Below are 24,428 nucleotides of genomic sequence, written 5' to 3' on the forward strand. Positions count from 1 at the left end.
TGATGGGTGTATTATTGTAGACAGGGGAGGGAGAGTGGAATGCTATGTCTACTGCACGTATGTACACATATAATATAGTTATGTCCTGTAACCACTGACTGAATTGCACACCAGGGATTGTTGATGTTGGTAAATAATATTTAATTAAAGTACAGCTACAATTTGCTTGACTGTGTTAAGACCTTTTAAGGTCATAGCTGAGTCCAAGTATCCCCCCTAAAAATTAAAAAATACCAAATGCATGAAATCGCAGTTATGTGTGAGCATGGGCTCATTAGTCCATCGAGATGTCTTATTTAAGGGGAAAGAGTGGGCGATTTTAGGTGAGATGGCCTTGAAGTACGAACCAGATGTCTGATAAAGTTCATCCATAGAAACCCCGACAAGTTATGGGCCCGGAGCGAGAAGAGGGACACCTGCCGAGCGGGTTGATGGTTTCACGAGGCCTGGTGATTAAGCTCGTGGTCTAATGGACTGGATATGCATATTGACTGGAATTGATTTGACTCAATGCGCTATGTACGATTAATAATCTGTATGTACTATGTAATGCTAATAATATGATGTACATGCTTAGAAGCATGGGGTAAATAGTGTAATGTACGATTATACATATAATGTAATATGTACGTATGAGATATATGTACTTATTAATGTGGTAGTACAGATATGCACGATGTACATGGTAGTATGTGATAAAATGGACTGTTTTGATACTGACATAGTACTTAATAATTTTGTAAATGTCTTATAATACAATTTCAGGAAATAGTTTAAGGTAGAATTTCAGCTTTGGGTGCTGGTGGTGAAGTTTAGGGCTTCTTCCTTGAGTCTCAGGGAGGTGTGTCGTTCTCCTTTTCTGGTTTGCAAGACCAGGGTAACGTGATATACCACAAAGACTCTTCATTTCAGGAAATTGTTTTCAATGACGCTAGTTACTGGCATTGGCACTAAAATTAAAAGAAAGTATAAAATAGATGCGAGTGGTCTGATAATGATGAAGGGGTGTTCTACGGGTTGTTCTCCAATCCATGTTAGTGTTAGTAGATCTGCCACTAGCCCTCAAAATAAGAACTGGCTGAGAGGTCGGAATATTATGCTTCGCTGTTTGGCTGTGTGGAGTATTGGGATGAATGCTAGAATCAGGACTGAGACTAATAGGGCTAACACTCCTCCTAGTTTGTTGGGGATTGATCGTAAAATTGCATATGCGAATAGAAAGTATCTCTCTGGTTTGGTGTGTGGTGGTGTGTTGAGTGGGTTTGCTGGGGTGTAGTTGTCCGGGTCGCCTAGCAAGTCGGGTGAGAATAGGACTAGTATTAGTGAGGCTAGGATTATTAGTAGAGCGCCTGGGATATCTTTGATTGTGTAACAGGGGTGGAATGGGATTTTGTCTGTGTCGGATGGGATTCCTGTGGGGTTGTTGGATCCTGTTTCATGGAGGAATAGTAGGCGGACAGCTGCTAATGCTGTAATGATGAAGGGGAGACCGAAATGAAAAGCAAAGAATTGTGTGAGTGTTGCTTTGTCTACAGAAAAGCCGCCTCAGGTCCATTCGACAAGAGTGGTGCTGGCGTATGGGATTGCTGAGAGTAGGTTTGTAAAAACTGTTTCTCCTCAGAATGATATTTGTCCTCTTGGTAGTACATAGCCTATGAATGCAGTGGCTATGACTGTAAGCGGTAGAATAATTCCGATGTTTCATGTTTCTTGAAAGGCATAGGATCCATAATATAGGCCACGTCCTATGTGAATGTAAAGGCAGATAAAGAACGTGGAAGCTCCGTTTGCATGCATGTATCGAATGATTCATCCGTAGTTCCTACGTGAATGTAAAGGCAGATAAAGAACGTGGAAGCTCCGTTTGCATGCATGTATCAAATGATTCATCCGTAGTTTAATGATGTGGGCGTATTCTGCTAGGAAAAATATGGTGAATGGGGCCTGCTGTGTATTCTACATTAAAGCTGGAAACAAGTTCGGATTCTCCTTCTGTTAAGTTGAATGGGGCTCAGTTAGTTTCTGCTAGGGTGGAAATAAATCATATCATGGCTAGTGGTCATGATGGGAAGATCAGTCATAGTTGTTCTTGTGTTGTGGTGAGGGTTGATAGGGTAAAAGACCTGTTTATTAGGAGTACAGATAAGAGAATAATTGCTAGTGTTACTTCGTATGAGATCGTTTGTACTACTGCTCGTAGGGCCCCAATTAGTGCATATTTTGAGTTGGAGGCTCATCCAGATCATAAGATAGAGTACACGGCTAGACTTGATATTGCTAATATGAATAATACTTCTAAGTTTATATTAATGAGGGGGTATGGCATGAGTAGGGGGATTCATATTGTTAGGGCTAGAGTTAGAGCTAAAATTGGTGCAATGATAAATATGGAGGTGGAGGATGTAGCTGGTCATAGTGGTTCTTTAGTGAATAGTTTGATTGCGTCGGTAATGGGTTGAAGTAGGCCGTGTGGTCCTACAATGTTGGGTCCTTTTCGGAGTTGTATGTAGCCTAGGATTTTTTGCTCTACTAATGTTAAGAATGCTACGGCTAAAAGAATAGGAATGACAAGCATTAGGATGTTGATTATAAACATTTTGTTAGGGAAAGGGTTTGAAGCTCTTGAGTATAAAGGCTTAAGTTTTACACAATTACTGGGCTCTGCCACCCTAACTAAACCCTGGTCTCGGGTGGTTATTTTGTGTTTGCTTATTAAGTTGAGATTATGTCATTAATTGCTTTGAAGGCGCTTGTTTAAAGTGGACCATTTTTCTTGTCCTTTCGTACTGGGAGAAATACATAACAGATAGAAACTGACCTGGATTGCTCCGGTCTGAACTCAGATCACGTAGGACTTTAATCGTTGAACAAGCGAACCTTTAATAGCGGTTACACCATTGGGGTGTTCTGATCCAACATCGAGGTCATAAACCCTATTGTCGATATGGACTCTAGAATAGGATTGCGCTGTTATCCCTAGGGTAACTTATTCCACTGATCAATTTTTGGATCAATAAGTGATATTATGCTTTGCCTAGTGGGCCTAGGCTTGAATCACTCAGAGGTTTCTGTGTGCTCCGAGGTCACCCCAGTGGAAATTGTCAACTTGTGAAGTTCTGTTGTCCCTTGGTGGTTTCATTATGGCTTTTGGGGTTGATTAATTGAAGCTCCATAGGGTCTTCTCGTCTTATTTTGTTTTCCCCGCCTCTTCATGAGGAGGTCACTTTCACTGATTAAAAGTAAGAGACAGTAAAACCCTCGTGTAGCCATTCATAAAAGTCCTTATTTAGAGAACAAATGATTATGCTACCTTTGCACGGTCAGGATACTGCAGCCGTTTAACGATTGTCACTGGGCAGGGGGTGCCTCTAATACTGGTAATGCTAGAGGTGATGTTTTTGGTAAACAGGCGGGGTTTGTGTTTGCCGAGTTCCTTTCACTTATTTTAATCTTTCCTTGGCTGCACACCTGTGTTGGATTAACAGTGTATTTAATAAATAGTTTAGTGTTGGGTTATATTTATTAACTGTTAATTATCAGTATCTTATTAGTTGCTGATGTAAACTTGTGCAAGGAGAAATATTCCTTGTTACTCATATTAACACTATTGCTTCTATAATTTTATAGATTAGTCCAGTAGTAGGACTAGGAGCTGATTTATTTAATATTGGAATTAAGATATACTTATTGTTGAGCTTGAACAGTTTCTTAATTGGTGGCTGCTTTTAAGCCAACTATGGTGCTTCCCTGGTGGTGCAGTGGTTGAGAGTCTGCCTGCCAATGGAGGGGACACGGTCTGGGAAGATCCCACATGCTGAGGAGCAACTAAGCCCATGTGCCACAACTACTGAGCCTGCGCTCTAGAGCCCACATGCCACAACTACTGAGCATGTGTGCCACAACTGCTGAAGCCTGCGTGCCTAGAGCCCGTGCTCCGCAACAAGAGAAGCCACCGCAATGAGAAGCCCGCACACTGCAACGAAGAGTAGCCCCCACTCGCCACAACTAGAGGAAGCCCACGCACAGCAACGAGGACCCAACGCAGCCAAAAATAAAATAAATAAATTTATAAAAATAAAATAAAATAAAATATGCTGAATTTTACAAGGCAAGATTTTACGTGAAGTGCTTTGAGGAAATAAATATTGATATAAAAGGAATATAAGCTGTAGATTTTTAGGGGAAAAGAAAATATTAAGTTTATTCTACCATAAAGGACTGATTTAGCATAGCCAAAGTTCTTTTTCTTATGCTAAAATGCACCTAAAACTTTAAGGGCTTGCAACAATACCTGCAGGATTTGTATATATGCTAAACATAGGTTCATCCATTTTTACTAATAGATTAACAATATAAAGTCAATATCGGACATGGATTAAAGATAAACATATTAAGATTAGAAAATGAGCAATAAGAGAGGGAGAGAGAACGCACTTATTCATTACTTTTGGCTACTCGAGTAATGCTTCATTTTTAAGGAAACACACCCTCAGTCTCCAGATGACTTTGGTTTGAGGTTTGCTTTAGGAGGCTGCATTTTAGCTCATCAGAAATGTGCAAGAAGCTTGATGCCTTAATGAGACATGCTGTCATAACAGAATTAATGGCATCTTTGAGATGCTCCTGAGTCAATGTTTTTCAGATATAGGGAATCTAGTGTACTCGGGAGGAAGTAAAACCCCTCCCTCGCTACACTGGAAGGAAGAGAGCAACTGAAAACTTCCCTGGTGGCACAGTGGTTAAGAATCTGCCTGCCAATGCAGGGGACATGGGTTCGATCCCTGGTACGGGAAGATCCCACATGCCGCGGAGCAACTAAGCCCATGTGCCCCAGCTACTGAGCCTGCGCTCTAGAGCCCACGAGCCACAAATAACTGAGCCCATGTGCCACTACTATTGAAGCCCATACGCCTAGAGCCCGTGCTCCGCAACAAGAGAAGCCGCCACAATGAGAAGCCCGCACTCTGCAACAAAGAGTAGCCCCCGCTCAACGCAACTAGAGAAAGCCCACGCACAGCAACGAAGACCCAACACAGCCAAAAATAAATAAGTAAAAATAAAATAAATTAAAAAAAGAAAGACCGTTTCTCTCCACCCCCACTTTCATGGCTCCATTTGAGCCTCATCAGAGTTTGCTTTTGCTCCCTAAAAAAAAAAAAACAAAAAAAACCCCAAAAAACAGAAACAAACAAAACCAAAAAAAAGTTTTTCTTGAGAAAGAAAAACAGAGCTGGAGGAATCAGGCTTCCTGACTTCAGACTGTACTACAAAGCTACAGTAATCAAGACAGTATGGTACTGGCACAAAAACCGAAATATAGATCAATGGAACAGGATAGAAAGCCCAGAGATAAACCCACGCACATATGGTCACCTTATCTTTGATAAAGGAGGCAAGACTTTACAATGGAGAAAGGACAGCCTCTTCAATAAGTGGTGCTTATTGGACAGCTACCTGTGAAAGAATGAAATTAGAACACTCCCTAACACCATACACAAAAATAAACTCAAAATGGATTCAAGACCTAAATGTAAGGCCAGACACTATAAAACTCTTCGAGGAAAACATAGGCAGAACACTCTATGACATAAATCACAGCAAGATCCTTTTTGACCCACCTCCTAGAGAAATGGAAATAAAAACAAAAATAAACAAATGGGACCTAATGAAACTTAAAAGCTTTTGGACAGCAAAGAAAACCATAAACAAGACGAAAAGACAACCCTCAAAATGGGAGAAAATATCTGCAAATGAAGCAACTGACAAAGGATTAATCTCCAAAATTTACAAGCAGCTCATGCAGCTCAATATCAAAAAAAAAACAACCCAATCCAAAAATGGGCAGAAGACCTAAATAGACATTTTTCCAAAGAAGATATACAGATTGCCAACAAACACATGAAAGGATGCTCAACATCACTAATCATTAGAGAAATGCAAATTAAAACTACCATGAGGTGTCACCTCATACCAGTCAGAATGGCCATCGTCAAAATATCTACAAACAATAAATGCTGGAGAGGGTGTGGAGAGAAGGGAACCCTCTTGTGCTGTTGGTGGGAATGTAAATTGATACAGCCACTACGGAGAACAGTATGGAGGTTCCTTACAAAACTAAAAATAGAACTACCATACGACCCAGCAATCCCACTACTGGGCATATACCCTGAGAAAACCATAATTCAAAAAGAGTCATGTACCACAATGTTCATTGCAGCTCTATTTACAGTAGCCAGGACATGGAAGCAACCTAAGTGTCCATCATTGGATGAATGGATAAAGAAGATGTGGCACATATATACAATGGAATATTACTCAGCCATAAAAGGAAATGAAATTGAGTTATTTGTAGTGGGGTGGATGGACCTAGAGGCTGTCATATAGAGTCAAGTAAGTCAGAAAGGGAAAAACAAATGCCGTATGCTAACACATATATATGTAATCTAAAAAAAAAAAAAAAAAAAAAAAAAGGTTTTGAAGAACCTAGGGGCAGGACAGGAATAAAGACGCAGACATAGAGAAAGGACTTGGGGACATGGGGAGGGGAAAGGGTAAGCTTGGACGTAGTGAGAGAATGGAATTGACATATATACACTATCAAATGTAAAATAGGTAGCTAGTGGGAAGCAGCCACATAGCACAGGGAGATCAGCTCGGTGCTTTGTGACCACCTAGAGGGATGGGATAGGGAGGGTGAGAGGGAGATGCAAGAGGGAGGGGATATGGGGATATATGTATACGAATAACTGATTCACTTTGTTATACAGCAGAAACTAACACACCATTGTAAGGCAATTATTCTCCAATAAAGATGTTAAAAAAAAAAAGGTCTCTTAGTAACTCTTTGTCCTCTTTGTAATGGGCTTATTTGTTTCAATTCTATATGAGACTTTACAGTTTGAAAGTTCTGTCCAGTAACAAAATAACTTGGCTGCATTGTTCACTTGAAAATGATAATGTAATTGCCTCGCCTTCCTTTCTAACATGGAATTTTGGCTTGCTTAGAGCTTCTTCTCTGTTCTAACATTCACTCACAGCAATTACTTCATTCACTTGTGTTTCTAAGAAACTTTAAAACTCCTGGAGGCAGGTGGGTGGAGGTGGGAGGAGGGGTAGTGTTTTAGAAATCATGATTAACCCACCAAGTTGTTGGGTAATATTGTGAATTCAATCTGTCTAACACTCATTCTCTTCATTTATAAAGTGAGGATAATAGTGCATGCCTCACATCTCGCACAAATTGAAGGCATCACTTTGGTACACTATAAGTATCAAGTATAAAGTTATTTTTGAGCATTTGCATATATGAATTATGGTAGTAATAATAAATAGTAAGTAACTACTTTGTGTCTAGTATTATTCTAGTTATTTCCAATTTAATCCTTACAATACTTGAATGAGGTAGCTTTATTATTACCCCATTTTACAGATGAAGAAACTGAGACAGAGGTTAAGGTTCTTGCCTAAGGTTATACTGCTAGTAAATGGTCACCTTACGAATTGAACCCAGGCAGTCTGGCTCCAGAATGCAGAACTTGCAACAATGCCAAGAAATAATTTTCACCAAGTTTCGCTGGAACCAGGATTGAAAACTGTCTCAAATACTGCCTCTATGGCTATGGCAGCACTGAGTAGATACTCCTACATTAATGGAAATTAAACATTCTCCTTGGCTGATCTTATTCCTCAAATCATTTTCAGCTGTTACAGAGCCTTGGAATTGCTGGAAATGTTTAAACACCACATTGTTGATTTAACTTATTCGTTGTTTTGCAATCCCCTAAAATTCTCTTTCTGTGTTAATGTTAATGGTGTGTCACTATGTGATACTAAATGGATGACTGTTGCCCTCACACGTTGAGGCTTATTGATGTTATGGATGCAGAGTCTCAGAGATGTAGATTGTGTTATGACGAGCCCAGCAGACAGTCCTCTTGGGAGTATATGACCAAGTGAGATCCCCAGAAAACTCAGGAGCCTGGAGTGGCCTGGTTCATTCTGGAATTCACTGAAGATTCAGATCAGATTTGGAGGAACTGCACTGGGCAGAGACAGTGTGCGCTCGCTATGTTTATTGAATGCTGCCTCTCAAATCACAGAAGAACACCTGATTTAGTCTGGTCTTCAGGTATTAAGTAATTCCAGTTAAAGTTCTCTGATGCCACTTCTGATAAGCTCAGTGTCTGTGAAGTCCTATACTAAATTTGATTGGACCAACTTCAGGATGGGAACAAGAAGGCAATGTGAAGAAAAGAATTCCAATCTATCTATTTGACCTTATAATGATAAGAAAAGTGTCAGTCGTTGATTTATTTAGCACTTATAAAGAAATTTCACAAATAATTGTATTTAATCCTCCTAAATTCTTATGGCTTCCATCGGATAAGCATTATTAGCCACATTTCCAATGTGAGAAGTAAGACGCAAAATAACCAAACCAGTAAGTGTTCCACTGTGGACTTAAACACAAGCCTTAGGCACCAAGCCTTCTTACTGCCTTATGCAGTGTCTCTTTTATTTCTTGTTATCGTTCAATGCTTAGAGGCAACTGTCAGTTTTCCATACTGTCTCATATAATATGTTACTCCCAAATCCAAATGGTAGACCACAACATTCTAAAATCCAGAAGGCAAAGAGGCTAAGTGCTGGAAAAATGGAGTGCTGAAAAGGGAGTATTATGGGTGGAGCTGGGGGTGGATGTAGTGAATTAATTAACATAGTTTGCCCTTCCATGCTTATTCTTTCTCAGTACTAAATAGTAGGCAACAATAAGAGTCCCAGAAAGAATTTTTAATCAAATTTAATTTGTTCCAATGATAGAGCCAGAGGGAATAGAGGAGCATTAACATTTATTGGAGTATTTTGCAACTTCACTGAATGCTATCTAAACGTTGCATTTCTTCATCTTTACCACAACCCAAGTAGGCAATGGCGCCTCCGTTTTACAGATGAATAAATTTAGAGTAAGAGGTGGAAGTACTTTGCCTGAGCTCATGCAACTTAGACTTTCTGTGCCAGAATTTGAAACCAGAAGGCTGCCTCTCTACAGCCTGGAGGATAGAGTAAGTGCTGAAAACACCAGTCTGCAACAATGTGTTATAAACACTTGCCACCAGCATACATTTTTAATGAAAATTTTTATACAGGAAATGAGAACATGAAGTGCATAGAATGAATCACCACTTTTTGAATGCATACTTCCTTTTTCTGCTGTTACCTGCTACTGAATTTAGTTTGTCTTGACCACATCGACCACTGATGTGACTGTAAAATACCCTGAACTGTATTTTCACTAATATTTAAGTCAGCCGAGAACTGAGATGGGTTTTGTAGAATCCTGTGTGGTGTCTTCTTCAACATTGTGCCTTGTTCTTGTTTTTGTTTTTACATCTGAATTGGGAATGAAGGCACCTGCTTGCCACTAAGTGTACACTTTTAAACAAATTTATTTATTTATTTATTTTTGGCTGTGTTGGGTCTTCGTTGCTGCGTGCGGGCTTTCTCTAGTTGTGGTGAGCGGGGGCTACTCTTCATCGCGGTGTGCTGGCTTCTCATTGCGGTGGCTTCTCTTGTTGCAGAGCATGGGCTCTAGGTGCGTGGGCTTCAGTAGTTGTGGCACATGGGCTCAGTAGTTGTGGCTCGCGGGCTCTAGAGCACAGGCTCTGTAGCTGTGGCGCACGGGCTTAGTTGCTCCGCAGCATGTGGAATCTTCCCGGACCAGGGCTCGAACCCGTGTCCCCTTCATTGGCAGGCGGATTCTTAACCACGGCACCACCAGGGAAGCCCTAAGTCTACATTTTTAAAGTCTGGTGAAAGGATGTGTATAAAACCTTCTGAGATGCTTTCAGAAAATGAAGAGATCTATAACTAGACATACATGAAAGGGCACCAGACTCTGGCTTTGGGCTTTTCCATGAAGGGTTTTCTCTTCTACATTTTAAAATTTCTGGAACATTCCTGTGGTGATTATTTTTATCCTGTCTGAACTAAAGCCTAGTTTTAACTGTTCAGTATTCACAGAGCCAAGTGAATCAGGCCCCAGGATGGCTCGAACCTGGCCAGTTGAAGGGCCCACATTCCTGCAGGATAAGGTCTCTGTTACCAACTTCCACATGCATTCATGTGAAGGTTATTTTTCCATTCGGGCTCTCTTAGCCACAGTAATTTTCCACGTCTCCCATCCTTTAGCCTTATACCCTGTTGAAGACTTCTGTTGAACGATGAACACCAGCTGAAATGATCTTCCCTGGAAACTATGGAGGAATGACCACTTGAGCGCAGACTCTGTAACTGTTTTATTGTCTCAGACTGTGCTCATCAGACTGCCAGCCAAGTCAATTTCAACTTTTTTTGGAGCCAGATTTGTTCTTATGCTTTTAGGAAAATGGCCATATTTCCATTTCCTTTCTTGATATACTTATTTTCTTTTTATTGCAGTGCATGTATACTTTGACACTGGAAATCTAACAAGGCTTTCTTATTGGTTGCTCACTTAGTATACTACTGGTTCAAGTTATTGAGGTGGACAAGTCTTACAGTTATAAAACCTATGTGTACCTAGGGAACAATCAAATAGCAAAGGAAAATTCATGTTATGAGGTCCGTCCCGAGAATAAAACAGAAGAGAAGAGGCTATCACATTTTGGCAGGATAACTGTAAGTTAACCAGTTAAACTTGTCTCAACTCTCCTGTTCATACGCTTAGGTAAGTATATTTGTTGCTGGTAGTGTGAAGACATCCAAAGATGTTCTCACGGCTTGGCTTTTTAGATATTTATCTTACGAAGGTATAACTGCAGCAGACTGCTGGGGTGTCACCTAGGCAGGACTGCATGAAAAAAGATGCTTAGTTTGTTATTTGTTTGTAATATCACATCGGTCTATGTGTGGGAGTCTGAGGTCAAATAGTTATGGGCTCTACGTAGCCCTCTGTAATCTTTCTGAGCGCTTCCGCTTTGTGGCTGGGACTGCTGTGACCCTCGCAGTAACGTTAGCTTTACTTGATCTCCATGGCCAATCTTGACCTTGGCTGGAGAGATTTAAGGAGCTCCAACAGAATTCTCATCTTTACCAAATGACACCTATTTTTATCTGGTTCTGACCTTGTATCCAGTCCTTAGAAGTGGACTGCTGCCTGATTCCAAGACTATAAAGCTACAGGAAGTAAGACAGAAGGTATCAATGCAGAGACAGACAAATAGACCAGTAGAACAGAAAGAAGTTTAGAAATAGGCTTATACAATTGATTTTTTTTTTTTTTAACTTTTGGGTTTTATTTATTTATTTATTTATGGCTGTGTTGGGTCTTCGTTTCTGTGCGAGGGCTTTCTCTAGTTGCGGCAAGTGGGGGCCACTCTTCATCGCGGTGCGCGGGCCTCTCATTATCGCGGCCTCTCTTGTTGCGGAGCACAGGCTCCAGACGCGCAGGCTCAGCAATTGTGGCTCACGGGCCTAGTTGCTCCGCGGCATGTGGGATCCTCCCAGACCAGGGCTCGAACCCATGTCCCCTGCATTGGCAGGCAGAGTCTCAACCACTGCGCCACCAGGGAAGCCCTACAACTGATTTTTGACGAATGTGCCAAGCCAGTTAATTCAATGGGGAAAGGATAATCTTCATGACAAATGATGCTGGAACAATTGGACAGTCATGTGCAACAAAATTAATCCCGATCCTTCCTTCACACTATATACAAAAAATAACTCAAAATGGATTGTAGACCCAAATGTAAGAGTTAAGACTAACAACAACAAACAGACCGAACAAGAAGAGCCCATAGGAGTAAATCGTAGTGACATTGGTTTGCCAAGACTTAATAAGCTCCTATCTCAGCATTGTGCCTGGTCCCTGGTAACTACAGGACCTGCTTCACCCTCTTCCCCCAGTTTAACGGTCTATACATCCTTTTTTTTAAAAAAATTTTATTTTATACTGGAGCATAGCCGATTAACAATGTTGTGTTAGTTTCAGGTGTACAGCAAAGTTATTCAGTTATATAGGTACACGTATCTATTTTCTTTTTCAAATTCTTTTCCCATTTAGGTTAGAATGCTGCTTAGAATATTGAGCAGCATTCCGTGTGCTATCCAGTAGGTCCTTGTTGGTTACCTATTTTAAATACAGCAATGTGTACATTCTTACCAATTTTGCTCTTACCTGTCTGTTTCTATTTTTGAGTATTGCATACTACTGGATTCTCCCCTGCTGTGGCTGTGCTTTCTCTCCCCTTTGGGCTCTGCGGTTATTTCATATCTTGCCCTCATCAGCTATGACACCTGAATAACAGTGTACTTTTGCCTCGCTCTCTACATTAATGTTTACCACATTTTATTTCACTCACTGAACTGAAAATGCTCTAATTCCTCATCGTGTTCCATCCCCAAACTTGACCTTCATCACTTGTTAAATCTTTTCCTGATACTGGCCCCTAAAGTCTGACTAGTTCTTGTCTATGACATGGTGTGGTCAAATTTTCAGAGCATGTTGCAATAATGCACCATTTTGCTAATTTGTGCTGGCATGTTATAGATCCATGCAAATCTTTAAGTAGGGAAAGATAAAAGTCTCTACAGCTTAAATTTTCTTTTATATTTGATACTCAAGACCTAACACAGACCTGGATTTTTGTTTTACACGTCCTTGGGAATGAAATTTTGCATTTGCTTTATTTCCCTTTGTTATGTAGAAGCTCTGTTTGCCTCCATTTTCCCTCATCTGTTTGCATTTCTTCTTTCTCTTGCATCCATCTGAAATATGAATGCCAACATATCTTCTTTTCATATCTGACTTATCTGCAAATCTTTCTTTTCTTTTAGCATCTTGCTCTGTCCACCTCAGTACTCATGCTTGTGCCTGTGTTTCTGTTTTCACTTGTTCATTCCTTGTTCATGAGTCTCTCTTCTCCCTTATTCACTTCTGATTTTCTCTGATTTCTTTGATTAAGATAGAAGCAGCTACTGCATCACCAAATGGCTGGATAAAAAGTGATGCCTCATGCACTTCAAGGTTAGCAAATTTTTCTACATGATCTAAATGTAGGACTGTTTCTATGAAGCAGTGGTTGCCTTGACAGTTAAGGAATTTTTTGACTCTCTGATCAGCTGTTTTCCAGTCATGTAAACACTGCTGTACTTGGAGACCATGTCTACGCAAAAGTCTCTCCAGTAGCTTCTACGTTCCCTTGGGGCTCATCTTTTCTCCTCCTTTCTGTCATACTTCCCTGAGTATAAAGAATGTTACTCAAGTCTTGGGCCAACATTTCAGCTCCTGATTCATAAACAATTTTATAAGCCTATCTCATTCTGAATTTGGAAGTTTGTGTGATTACCCACAGGAAAGAAATGCCTTAAGATTTCATTCAAACTCCAGTTTATCTGGAATTGCTGATAACCTTTATTCAGATTCCATTGTCAAAGGACTTCTGACCCACGGCCCTGATTTCCCCTATAGGAATTATATTTCTGGATGGAAAGGTTATCAAAACTTTTCCAAGTAACTTTGCTTTTCATCCATCTGGTACAGTGTATTGTTAAGACTACTTAGGCTCTTGAGGAACAGAATTAAATTTAAAGAAGGTATGCTATACAAGCTATTGGCCAATTTAAAAAAAAAAGGTGAAATATGAAGCAACTCCAACTTCTCAAGAATATTGCCTTTAGTAGAAAAAGTTAATGGAATAAAAAAAGCTTGTTTTATCCATTTGTTCTCACTGCATTTATCTACAGTGATATCATCATTTCCCTTTGGGGGGTTCTGTACAGAAGCTACCAGAAATGACATGTACCTTCAGTTCTCCTGACTTTGCATCACCAAACTGATTTTGCTTTTCCTCAGCGTGGTGTTTATTTACAGAAACTTGCCCATTTACTGAAACATGAATGACTTTGACTCAAACTTGGAGAAACAATAAACATCATTTAGCCGCACATTTAGCCGCACTGAACCTGTCAACACCTGGGAATAAGGTCATGCAATGGCCACCGTACTTCACGTGAGTCAAACACACCAAGCAGTGAACTAATTAGACTTAAGAGAGCTGGCTTTCATTCCCGCAGACAGTGGAACCAGTTATTTCTCAGGGAAGGGTTTATTTTTACTCCAGGGCAAGGGTCTGTAACTCCTTGTAATACCCCTGAACGGTTCTCCAAATCAGGCCAGATGAAATTGGCAATTCAGAGATAGTTACCTTGATGTGTAAACGGTAGGGTCTTTAATTAGGCTCATTTACATTATTGAGAAAGGAGCCTTGGAATCCATATGTGCAAGGATGAAATTAAAAGAGAATCATCTGCCTCTTAATTCTATATATGAGGGAAATTCATAAAACAACAGCAACAAACCTTAAAATGGTTCTTAGCAATCTACTTACTAGCCATAAACAGTCTTTCCTGTAGTTTGAATGCCTGATGCATATTCGGTTATCATCTCTCTATTTAAATGTTCTTCATGTCTATTACTTATGGCTCATTTTTATCTTGAATTTAATACCTGAAGGATTCAAAGTTATTTAAAGGATTCAAAACCTCCAGCTATTCCCCAAAGCTGTAATCTCTGAGACAGAAAACTTTCTGATTAGAAAAACAGACACCTGCTTTGGCTCCTTGAAACACTATGAGAGATATTGCCCAAGATTTTTGGTGGCTTTTCTCTGTGTGTATTAGATAAATTTTAGAAGATTAGGGCTTAAAATTTCACTTTAGATTTTAAAAAATCATGTAATAGGGTTCTTCCATAAGCCTTACTTTATTCAGATACACACATGTGGGTTCTGTAATTATGTCTCTAGAAGATAAACTACATATTAAAAATTGTTTGTATTCACTTTTATGTTTGCATGCTATTTACATGCCAGAAAATTTCTCAGAATGTGGCTCAAGTGGATCTTACTATAAGCTGGTATATGGTATATGGCTAATTTGCCATCATATGTGTAGAAAACACCCACATTCCTGGTGTGACCACATTATGATGGTTACTGATGTCAGCACACACTTTAGTCCAAGTTACATTTGAACACCCTGTGTCAACCAATCCAAGGTGTGGAAATAAGCAGAGGCTATATTTCTTTCTGTGGTATCGGAATTGATATAGAGATATACCTTTTGACTAAGTTAATCAACACTTCCATATGTGTGGTAGTATCATCAGCAAAGATCCAGGCTACAGTAAAATTTCTTTATTAGCAAACTATGGGTTGATCAGTTTGCTTGAAAGTTGTGGTTTCAGTGTGCCTGAAATAGTTCAGTGTCCATGGATCCAGACATGTTCACCATTCCCCATGGTCTTGGGGGAGCCACAGGGCCCACTTTTGAAACTTGGAGTCTCGGAACATGATAATGGAGAGAGACCTAAATGCCTATTACACTAACTGACTCGTAGATGTAGGAACTATATAAGGAGAAAGTAAATGACTTACAAACCTGGCATCTCACAAAGCCTTGATGAAAACTCGGATCATTTGACCCAGTTCATTGCTGCAGCCAGTGATACTATTACTGTATCTTGGGTGCTCTGCTCTGTACAAAGCTTGTTGCCATCACCAGAACCTTGGTGCTGTTGGAGCCCCTAATTTTGATGGTTGAGAGTCATTTTTGGGTAAAGGGGTGTTTGTAATCCTTACCTTGTTCAAAATACTATGAAAACTTTACAGAAAAAATTAGTCTTTTGTTTATGTGCCTACCCCTAAGTTTACAATCATTTGGAAATTTTTCTTTTGGTTTGCAGTAGAAACTGGAACTACAGGTTCTACATAGAGAAATAGATAATTTCACAATATTTGCTAAAGACTTACATTTTTAGGTCTAGTTAGATATAAACTTTGAGAAGTTGTGAATGCATAGATTTATGTGAATCACATGTCAAATTGCAGAATAACATTGGTAAGCAGTAAGGATGTACATACACATGTATAGTTATTATTACAGTAAAGAAAATTTGGAACTACAAAGTCTAGACAATGACTATCTAATAGATATGTCAATTTGAAAAAAATAATTAGTCTAGTGTATGTGACAATCAGTTTTAATTAGGAAATGGTCGTATATTCCCTCAAACTCATTTTATATAAAATTATCAATATTGAGCATTCTGGGAATTACTTACATGAAGGGTAGACTATGCAGTATATATGTTGTAGAATCAGATGCATTTAGAAAAAGAGGCTAAAGTGACATTATAAAAATGGAAGTGAGAACGATCCCATTCGTAATAATGTGGGGAAAAAGCCATGAAATACCTAGGAATGAATTTAATGAGAAAAACTATGAAGAGCACTATAAAATTATATTGAAAGACATAAAACAAAACCCAAATAAGTGGAAAGACAGACCATGTTCTGCATAAAAAGACAGTATCATAAAAATGTCACTTCTTTTGAAATTAACATATAAATTTAATGCAGTCTCAATCAGAATTTTTTTTCTCTTTTGGAACACATAAGTGATTCTAAATAGGGATATATGTATACATATAGCTGACTCACTTTGTTGTACAGCAGAAACTAACACAACATTGTAAAGCAATGATACGCCAATAAAGATATTTAAAAAATAAAGTGTTTAGAAGAATAAATGAGTGAAAATTGCCAAGAAATTTTGAAATAGAACAAGAGCAAAGAAGCTTGCCCTACTAGACATGAAAACCTAATACAAAGCTGCTTTAAATAAAACAGTGCAGTACTGGCCTGCGATAAACAGTTTTATAGAACAAATAGAGATCATTTAACATATAATTAAAGAAGGCATTGTAAGTCAGTGAATAAATTATATATTATTCAATTAATGAAATAGAAAGAACTGCCCATACTTTTGTAGAAATTACAGCTTCATACTTCATTACATAACAACGAATTACAGATGAATGAAAAATCTGAATGCTACAAAATAAGACCACAACAGTCTTGGAAGACACTATAAGAGAATATTTGTGTAATCATCCTGTGGTGATGGGTTTTTCTTTAAGCAAGACCAAAACCATAAGAATATAAAGAAAAAACCGACATACTTGATTTCATGAAATTTAAGAACATGTAGTGGACATTTTAAATGTTTTAAATGTTTCCTCACTGTTTCCTCACTGGCTACCGACTTTTGAATGTCATTCAGATGTTTGCGGAATTACCTCCTTTATAAATTCTGCCTTCCTAAAACAGAAGCCAGAAATCCACTTTCCCAGGCTCCCTTGCAGCTAGTGTTGAGACTGGTCTCACGATTCACATGGGCCCATTGTAATTTCTGATTCAGAAAAAGTGAAATGAAGAAGGAGGTGCCTCATGGAATTAATTATATTGAAAGTGACAGAGAAACGTCCAGCTGTTGGCAGTGACATCCTGCTCATTGGAAGTTGGAAGAGAGCAGTGTATCTGGTGTAACAATGCATCAGCTTAATTTGGACACTTCCCCTAGCTTTGTAGCCTCAGAGATCAACTGTTTGTTTCTTCTTGGAACTTCTGTGATCTCTGTAATACTCTTCAATAAATTATATTTCTGCTTACACTAGTAGGAGTGAATTGTGTTTGCAACCAAGAATTATGACAGAGTCACTTCCTTAAAAGGACAAAAGACAAATGATAGTCTGGGAGAAGAAGATTACAATCCAAATAACAAAGGGTCAAAACAACTAAAGAGGAAAAAATATGCAAATGATATAAACAGGCAATCCACTAAAGAAAAAAATGCAAATAAAAAGCTGCATAACCTCCTAGATAATTCGGGAAACAATAATAAAATCACAAGTTTCAACCATCACATTTGTTTAAACTCAAAATATGGTTAGAATTAAGGGCTTGTAAGAATGTAGGAAAATAACTACTCTTATACCCCGTTGGTAGGAATGTATGGGCCTGAGGCCTTGTGACCTGGTAATACCTTATATAGTGAAAATGTGGGTACTCATTGATCTGTAGTTTCATTCACAGAGATTTATTCAAGAACAAAAGCATTCAATTTCTAAGACAGGCAAACGCAAACACACATAAATCCAAACACAGGAATGTTTATCACAGCTTTCCTTGGAATAGGAAACAACTGAAATGATCATCAGGAGAATGATGGTATAAGGACAGTTATATTTCTGTAGCCTAGAATTCTCTAGCACTGTTTAAGTGGGTCTATCTGTATCAGCTTGGAAGACTGTTCTTGATATATTTTTAAATGAAAATGTCAAGTTACAATCTTACCCAATATAAAAGATTATATGTGTAAATATATTTCATAAAAACTTAATATTATAGAAGATACATACCAAATTGTTACTACCGTGGAGGAGATGTTGGATGTGGGAAGGAGAAATGATAAGCTTTAGCTGTTTCTTTGTGGTTTGCATTTGACACTATTGCTTTTATAATCAAAATGATTGTGGAAAATGCTTGGTAGTGAATACCCTGTACCATCATCACAGTTCCACCCAACAGCACATTGTTTGTCAAATGGAGAGGTGTAGTCGGTCATCCACTGTACTTTCCCTGCTCTAACTGCCTGAGCCATGAGCCACAATGCCCTCAGCAAGAGTGTCCCCATCAGGCAGGGATTCTCAATCCTACGCCAAGCTCTCATAGAAACACTTTGATTCCACGCATCTCATCCCCTCTGAAGAGCACATTTCCTACTTCTTCATTCTTTGGCTTTCTCAGTTGTTGCAAAGGAACTGAACGATTGCCATGACTACCAATCATTGAAACAGATCAAAGTTCAGTGGAAAGGACTTGGATGCTGGGTCTTGATGAATTTATTGGGAGAAAAAAAGGCACCTGCTCAAACTTCCTTGCAGATTTCCTTAGGGATGTGCGGCCATTCAGCTTATCTCCCTAAACTCCCATTAAATTATAAGAAGGCAAACACAGTTATTATTAGTTTATTGTTTATTACTGTCCTCGCATTAGCTTGAGATCAAATTTATGACACAGCCGAGTTGGGTTTTAGGGATTATGTGTACACTTCATAGTGCATGAAGGCCCTTCACATTTATGCCCATTTTGTAGACCTTGGAGTGTAAACCAACAATTTTTAAATGCTTCTGCTTCCATTTTCTTTTATTTTTGCAGCATTTCCTATGACATTGTGTGGCTTTGTCTAAGACTGAGAATCTCGCTCGTCTCACTTCAAATTCCTTTCAAGCAGTTTGCCATTCCAGGATAGAATAACTATAGTTTCTTGAAGTTTCTAGACAGTTTGTGTAATTTTCCACATCTGTTAGGAAGCAATCTTTTATGTTGAGAAAGTCATTCATTTCTTTCCACTTTTAACTATTGGTCTTAGGATGACACAAATGTAATTTCAAATTACAAATGTTCATTGCTAGTATATAGAAATACAATTGATTTGTATTAATTGTTTGTATCCTGCAACCTTACTAAGGTTACTTATTAATTCTAGTACCTTTTTTCTCAGTCCTTTGGGATTTTCCATGTAGATGATTGTGATTGTGTCATATGTAAATAAATGCAATTATAGTTCTTTCTTTCTAATTTGTGTGTATTTTGTTTGCCATGACTTACTGCATTAGCTGGGACTCTAGTACAATACTGAATGGAAGTGATGACAACATACATTCTTGCCAATCTTAGGGGGAAAAAACACTCAGTCTTTCACCATTAAATATATTGTTAGTTGTAGGTTTTTTATAGACATCCTTTGTCAGGTTGAAGAAGTTTTCTTTTAATCTTAGTTTGCTGAGAGTTTTTATTATGAATGGATGTTTTGATTTTGTCAAATGCCTTTTTTGTCACTGTTGATCATCTATTGAGATGATCATATGGTTTTTATTTTTCAGTCTTCGAATTAAATTAAGCACTTTTTGAATACTGAACCAACTTTCCATTCCTGGGGGAAAAAAACCCACTTGCTCATAATGTTATCCTTTTACATATTGCTGGATTTAATTTGCTATTTTGTTAAGAATTTTTTATCCGTGTTTGTAAGGGATATTGGTCTGTCATTCTTCTTATCTTGAAATGTCTTTGGTTTTGGTATTGCTGATCTCTTTAACATGTCTTGAGAAGTATTCTTTTATCCTATATTTTCTGAGAAAGCTTGTGGGGAGTTGGTATTACTTCTTTTTTAAAAATATTTAGTAGGCTTCACTGGTGAAGCATTCAGGACCTGAAGTTTTCTTTGTGGAAATGTCTTTTCACTGTACATTTAGTTTAATGGGTAAATGGCTATTAAGGTTTTTTTTTTTTTTCTTCAATGAAATTTGGTAATTCATGTCTCTCAAGGAATTTTTCTGTTTCATCCATTTTATCAAAATTATTGGCCCAAAGATTTTCAAAATACTATCTTACTATTCTTTCACGTCTGTAAGATCTGTAATGATGTGTCCTCTTTCATTACTGAGATTGGTAATTCTTTCAGAGTTTCTCTTTCTTCTTCTCCCTCTCTTACTCTCACCCTCTCTGCACTTCAGTCTGGCTAAAGGTTTAGCAATTTTCTTGATCTTTTTAAAGGACCAGATTTTGTCGCTTTATTATTTTTCTGCTACAGTTGTATTGACTTCAGCTCTTATCATCATTATTTTTCTTTCTACTTACTTGGGCTTTAATTTGCTTTTATTTTTCTAGTAACTTAGGGTATATACTTAGATTACTGATTTAAGAGCTTCTTTTCTGATATAAGCATTTGATGGTATAAACAAACCCTAATTACTGCTTTAGCTGCATCTCACAAGTTTTGATATGTGTATTTTTATTTTCAATTCATTCCAAATATTTTTTGATTTTGCTGTGACTTCTCATGTGTTATTATTTCTAAATATTTCCTTAATTTTTCTCTGTTTATAAATATATTAGGATTTTCCAGATTTCTTTCAGTTACTGACTTCAGGCTTAATTCCAGTGTTATTAGGAAACATACTTTGTATGACTTCAGTCATTTTAAGTTTGTTGAGATTTCTTTTATGACACAGAGTATGTTCTAGTTTTATGTTGGAAAAAATTTTTGTGCTCTTCAATGTATATATTTAGCTATATCGGGTTTGAGTGTTCTTTAAATGTCAATTAGGTCAACTTGGTAAATAGTATTGTTCAGATCTTCTGTATCCTTACTCGTTTTTCTATGTACTTGTTTTATCAATTATTGAGCGAGGAGTGTTGAAGTCTCTCTAAACTATGGATTTCTTTATTTCTCTTTGCAGTTCTGTTAGCTTTTGCTTCATATATTTTGAACCTCTGTTGTTACATGCATACACACTTAGGATTATGGTGCCTTCTTAGTGAATTGGCCCTTTATAATTATAAAACGTCCTTCTCTATCTCAGGTAATATTTCTTTATCTGAAATCTACTTTGCCTGATAATATAGCCATCCAAACTTTCTTTTGATTAGTTTTTCATCCATTTTCTTTAATCTATCTATGTCTTTTTACTTAAGTGGATTTCTTACATATATAGTTTGATCTTGCTTTTAAAAGTCCATTTATTGTCCCTTCAATCTATTTTTTTCCAATTTGGGTGTTCATACTATTTATATTTAATGTAATTATTGATATGATTGGCTTTCATAGCTATCATCTTCCTAGTCATTTTATTTTCATTCTTTTTGTTTTATTTTCCTTTCTTCCTCTTTTCCTGCCTTCTTTTGGATTGTTTTGTGTTGTTATGATTCCATCGTGTCTTTACTCTTGTTTTTTAGTTTTCTTTCTTTATTAATTCTTTATTGGGGGAAGTCTCTAGGCTTTACAATATGTATAATTAACTCATTGCCATCTACATTCAAATAATACTATAGAATTTTATATATAGTGTAAGAATCTTACAACAGAACCTTACATCTTTTTCCTCTTTCCCATCCTTTGTGCTATTGTGGCCATGTATTTTACCTCTACATATGTTATAAACCCACAACCCATGTAACTCTGTTGCTTAGACATTCAATTATCTTTAGAAGTGATTAAAAATAATAAAAATGTCTTTAATATTCACCTTCACTTTATTTTTTCTGGATTTCAACATTACCTTTTAACGATTCAGATTTTCATCAGATACCATGTCTTCTTTCTGAAGAACTTCCTTTAACATGTTTTGTTGTTGTTGTTGGTTTGCTTTTTGATAATAAATTCTTTCAGCTTTTGTTTGTCTGATAAAGTGTTTACTGTGATTTCAATTTTGAAAGATGTTTTCACAGGGTATAGGATTCTGGGTTGACTGTTTTTCTTTAGTACATTAAGAATGTTACTTTATTTCCTTCTGTATTGCGTGGCATCTGACAGGGAGTTTGCTGTCATTCCTACCTTTAATTCTCATTTTGTTAAGGTACTTTTCTCCCCTCTGTGGCTTAAGGATTATACTTTCAATAAAAGTAAGATCCAGGACGATGGGGAATGTTTCATGCCTGCCCCCAGCAGTTGCTGAGAACAGCTCTCTCTATTCTCCCAATCTGTCCCCAATTTTTGCCATGAGCACCGGGGTGGGGCAGGGGAAGCCAGTGACAAAGCAGATTAGTGAGTGAAACTCTACCCCTCTCTTGGACTTTCCAGCTATTGTAGACTGGCCACCCTCACCCCCACCCCAGTCCAACTGTGGCCTTTAAGAATCCATTACACTTGTAGCTGATTTCTTTTTAGCTGTTTGCATGGTGGCCATCTCTTCCTCCCATGCTCTGCCAAAGGCTGTCTCCTGTCTCTTCTGGGAATTGGTTTCATTTGCTTTATGAGCTCAACTTTCAGATGAGGATCACAATTTTCTGATTTTCATTGCTACAGGGGGAACAACATTATTTTGCAACTTTCTGCACCCTAATTCACTGTAGTTTTGGAGCAGTTCACCATCCTGGATGCTCTTTTCTGGGCAGATTACAATTTATAGCCCACTTAAATTACCCCAAAATAGAAATAATGCTTCCGGTGAACAGAGTAGAGTAGGGCATATCCATAGCTGTATACTTGTCATTGTCAATTCAACTTCTACTGCATCATGCATATCATTGGATCATAATGTGTTTACTGTCAAAATATCTTCCAAGTCTTTTTCATATATCCTGCCATTGCTAAGCCATTTCTTCCCAATCCTGCACTTTAAACTGGTTTTTCAATCCCTTGATCGAAGTTTTACAAATTGTCATTTTAAATGGTAGTTTGGGGATTCATATAATCTCTTCAGATTGCCCAGATTTGGGAGATCCTGATCTTTCATTCAACAGAGTTGCTGTTCCTTCAGTAATCACTGATGAAACTATTGAATAGGTCACAGCTGAGTCCAAAGAGAGATCTGCCAGAGATACCTCTTCCCAGATTTGATATCCATTCATGAATTGCTACATTCGACTTGATAAAACCCACTTAATCTTATTTTTATCCTTTATTGTTCTTGGTCATATGATTGATTACATGGTAGTTCTGAGTTGCTTTCTCAGAAGTCCACATATATTATTCACTATATTTGCGAACTATATTTATTTGTGTAATAACCCTGTCTAGGAATAAAATGAAGTTAGTTGTACATGGTGACGCCATGCTAGTTATTAGTGATTACTGCTTCAGCTTATAGCCAGTTTCACACCATCCCTTAATAATCCACAGTAATAGCTACAGTTTGGAGAGTGCACTTGGTCATTTTTTGAAATCATAACATTTGCCCATTTATTGTCTTATTCTTCTGACATCATTTTCTACAATCATTCCAACATCATGTTCAATGATTTTAGGTGCATGTTCTGTTGGTAGTCTGGGACATTTTTAAGCTGAGGCAGAAAACTAGAACTCACTTGCATCACATAGCAGCTATTCTTTGTGTGTTTCTTTTTTCTTTTGTGGATTCATATATATTTACCTATTTATGTTCACCATTTTTAAATGGTAGTTCCTGTGCATTGTTGGGGAAAACAAAAATAATGTAGGAGCTCTCTCTTTGTCATTTCTTATTATCTCTTGGCTCCCAGCACAGCTTTTAGTCCTGCCTTGATCTTAGTTGATCATTTATTAATTTGACATCAAGTCTTTGATTTTAACCTCAGTACTCTTTCACAAGTTACATTATGACTTTGTTTGTAGGATTACTCTGTGGTGAAAATTGGAAACTTCCTGTACTTTGTTCTAATTTTTTAACAAATGAAAGAGAAAGTTTAGGGGGACATATTGATGGTCTATAGTAAATTCTAGTCACTGGTTCATAATATTGGAAGCTTAGATATAAAGGATAGTAAATATATACAAACACCAATCATAGGCTAATAGTACACATACAGACTGGTTGTAGCAGGCAGTCTTATTTGGAGTGTGCTCTTTTATTCCTTTCTATAGTTACAATAACTGCCAGAATGTTGATCAGTCCAACTTAATTTAAACCCATTTGCTTTGGACCAATTCCATCTGATGCAATCAAGCTTCATTGTCTGAGGTGAGTAGACAGTGGCAGGAAAGAAAACACCATTAAAGGCTAGTGTACTACCTGCAGGGCACTAGTTTCTAAAATTTGAACCTCTTATTCCTGGAAAAGAGGACTA

The 24,428-nt window shown here is 37.8% G+C and overlaps 1 protein-coding gene and 1 pseudogene across 1 annotated transcript in view; one reads left to right on the forward strand and one right to left on the reverse strand.

The window, feature by feature from the left end:
- FBXL7 (F-box and leucine rich repeat protein 7) overlaps positions 1-24,428 on the forward strand; it is a 416,917-nt gene that overhangs the window by 137,733 nt on the left and 254,756 nt on the right. The gene's annotated exons all lie outside the window — the stretch shown is intronic.
- On the reverse strand, positions 904-1,890 carry LOC133089494 (cytochrome b-like; annotated as a pseudogene).

Source organism: Eubalaena glacialis, chromosome 4 (assembly GCF_028564815.1).
Source record: "Eubalaena glacialis isolate mEubGla1 chromosome 4, mEubGla1.1.hap2.+ XY, whole genome shotgun sequence".
Taxonomy (NCBI): domain Eukaryota; kingdom Metazoa; phylum Chordata; class Mammalia; order Artiodactyla; family Balaenidae; genus Eubalaena; species Eubalaena glacialis.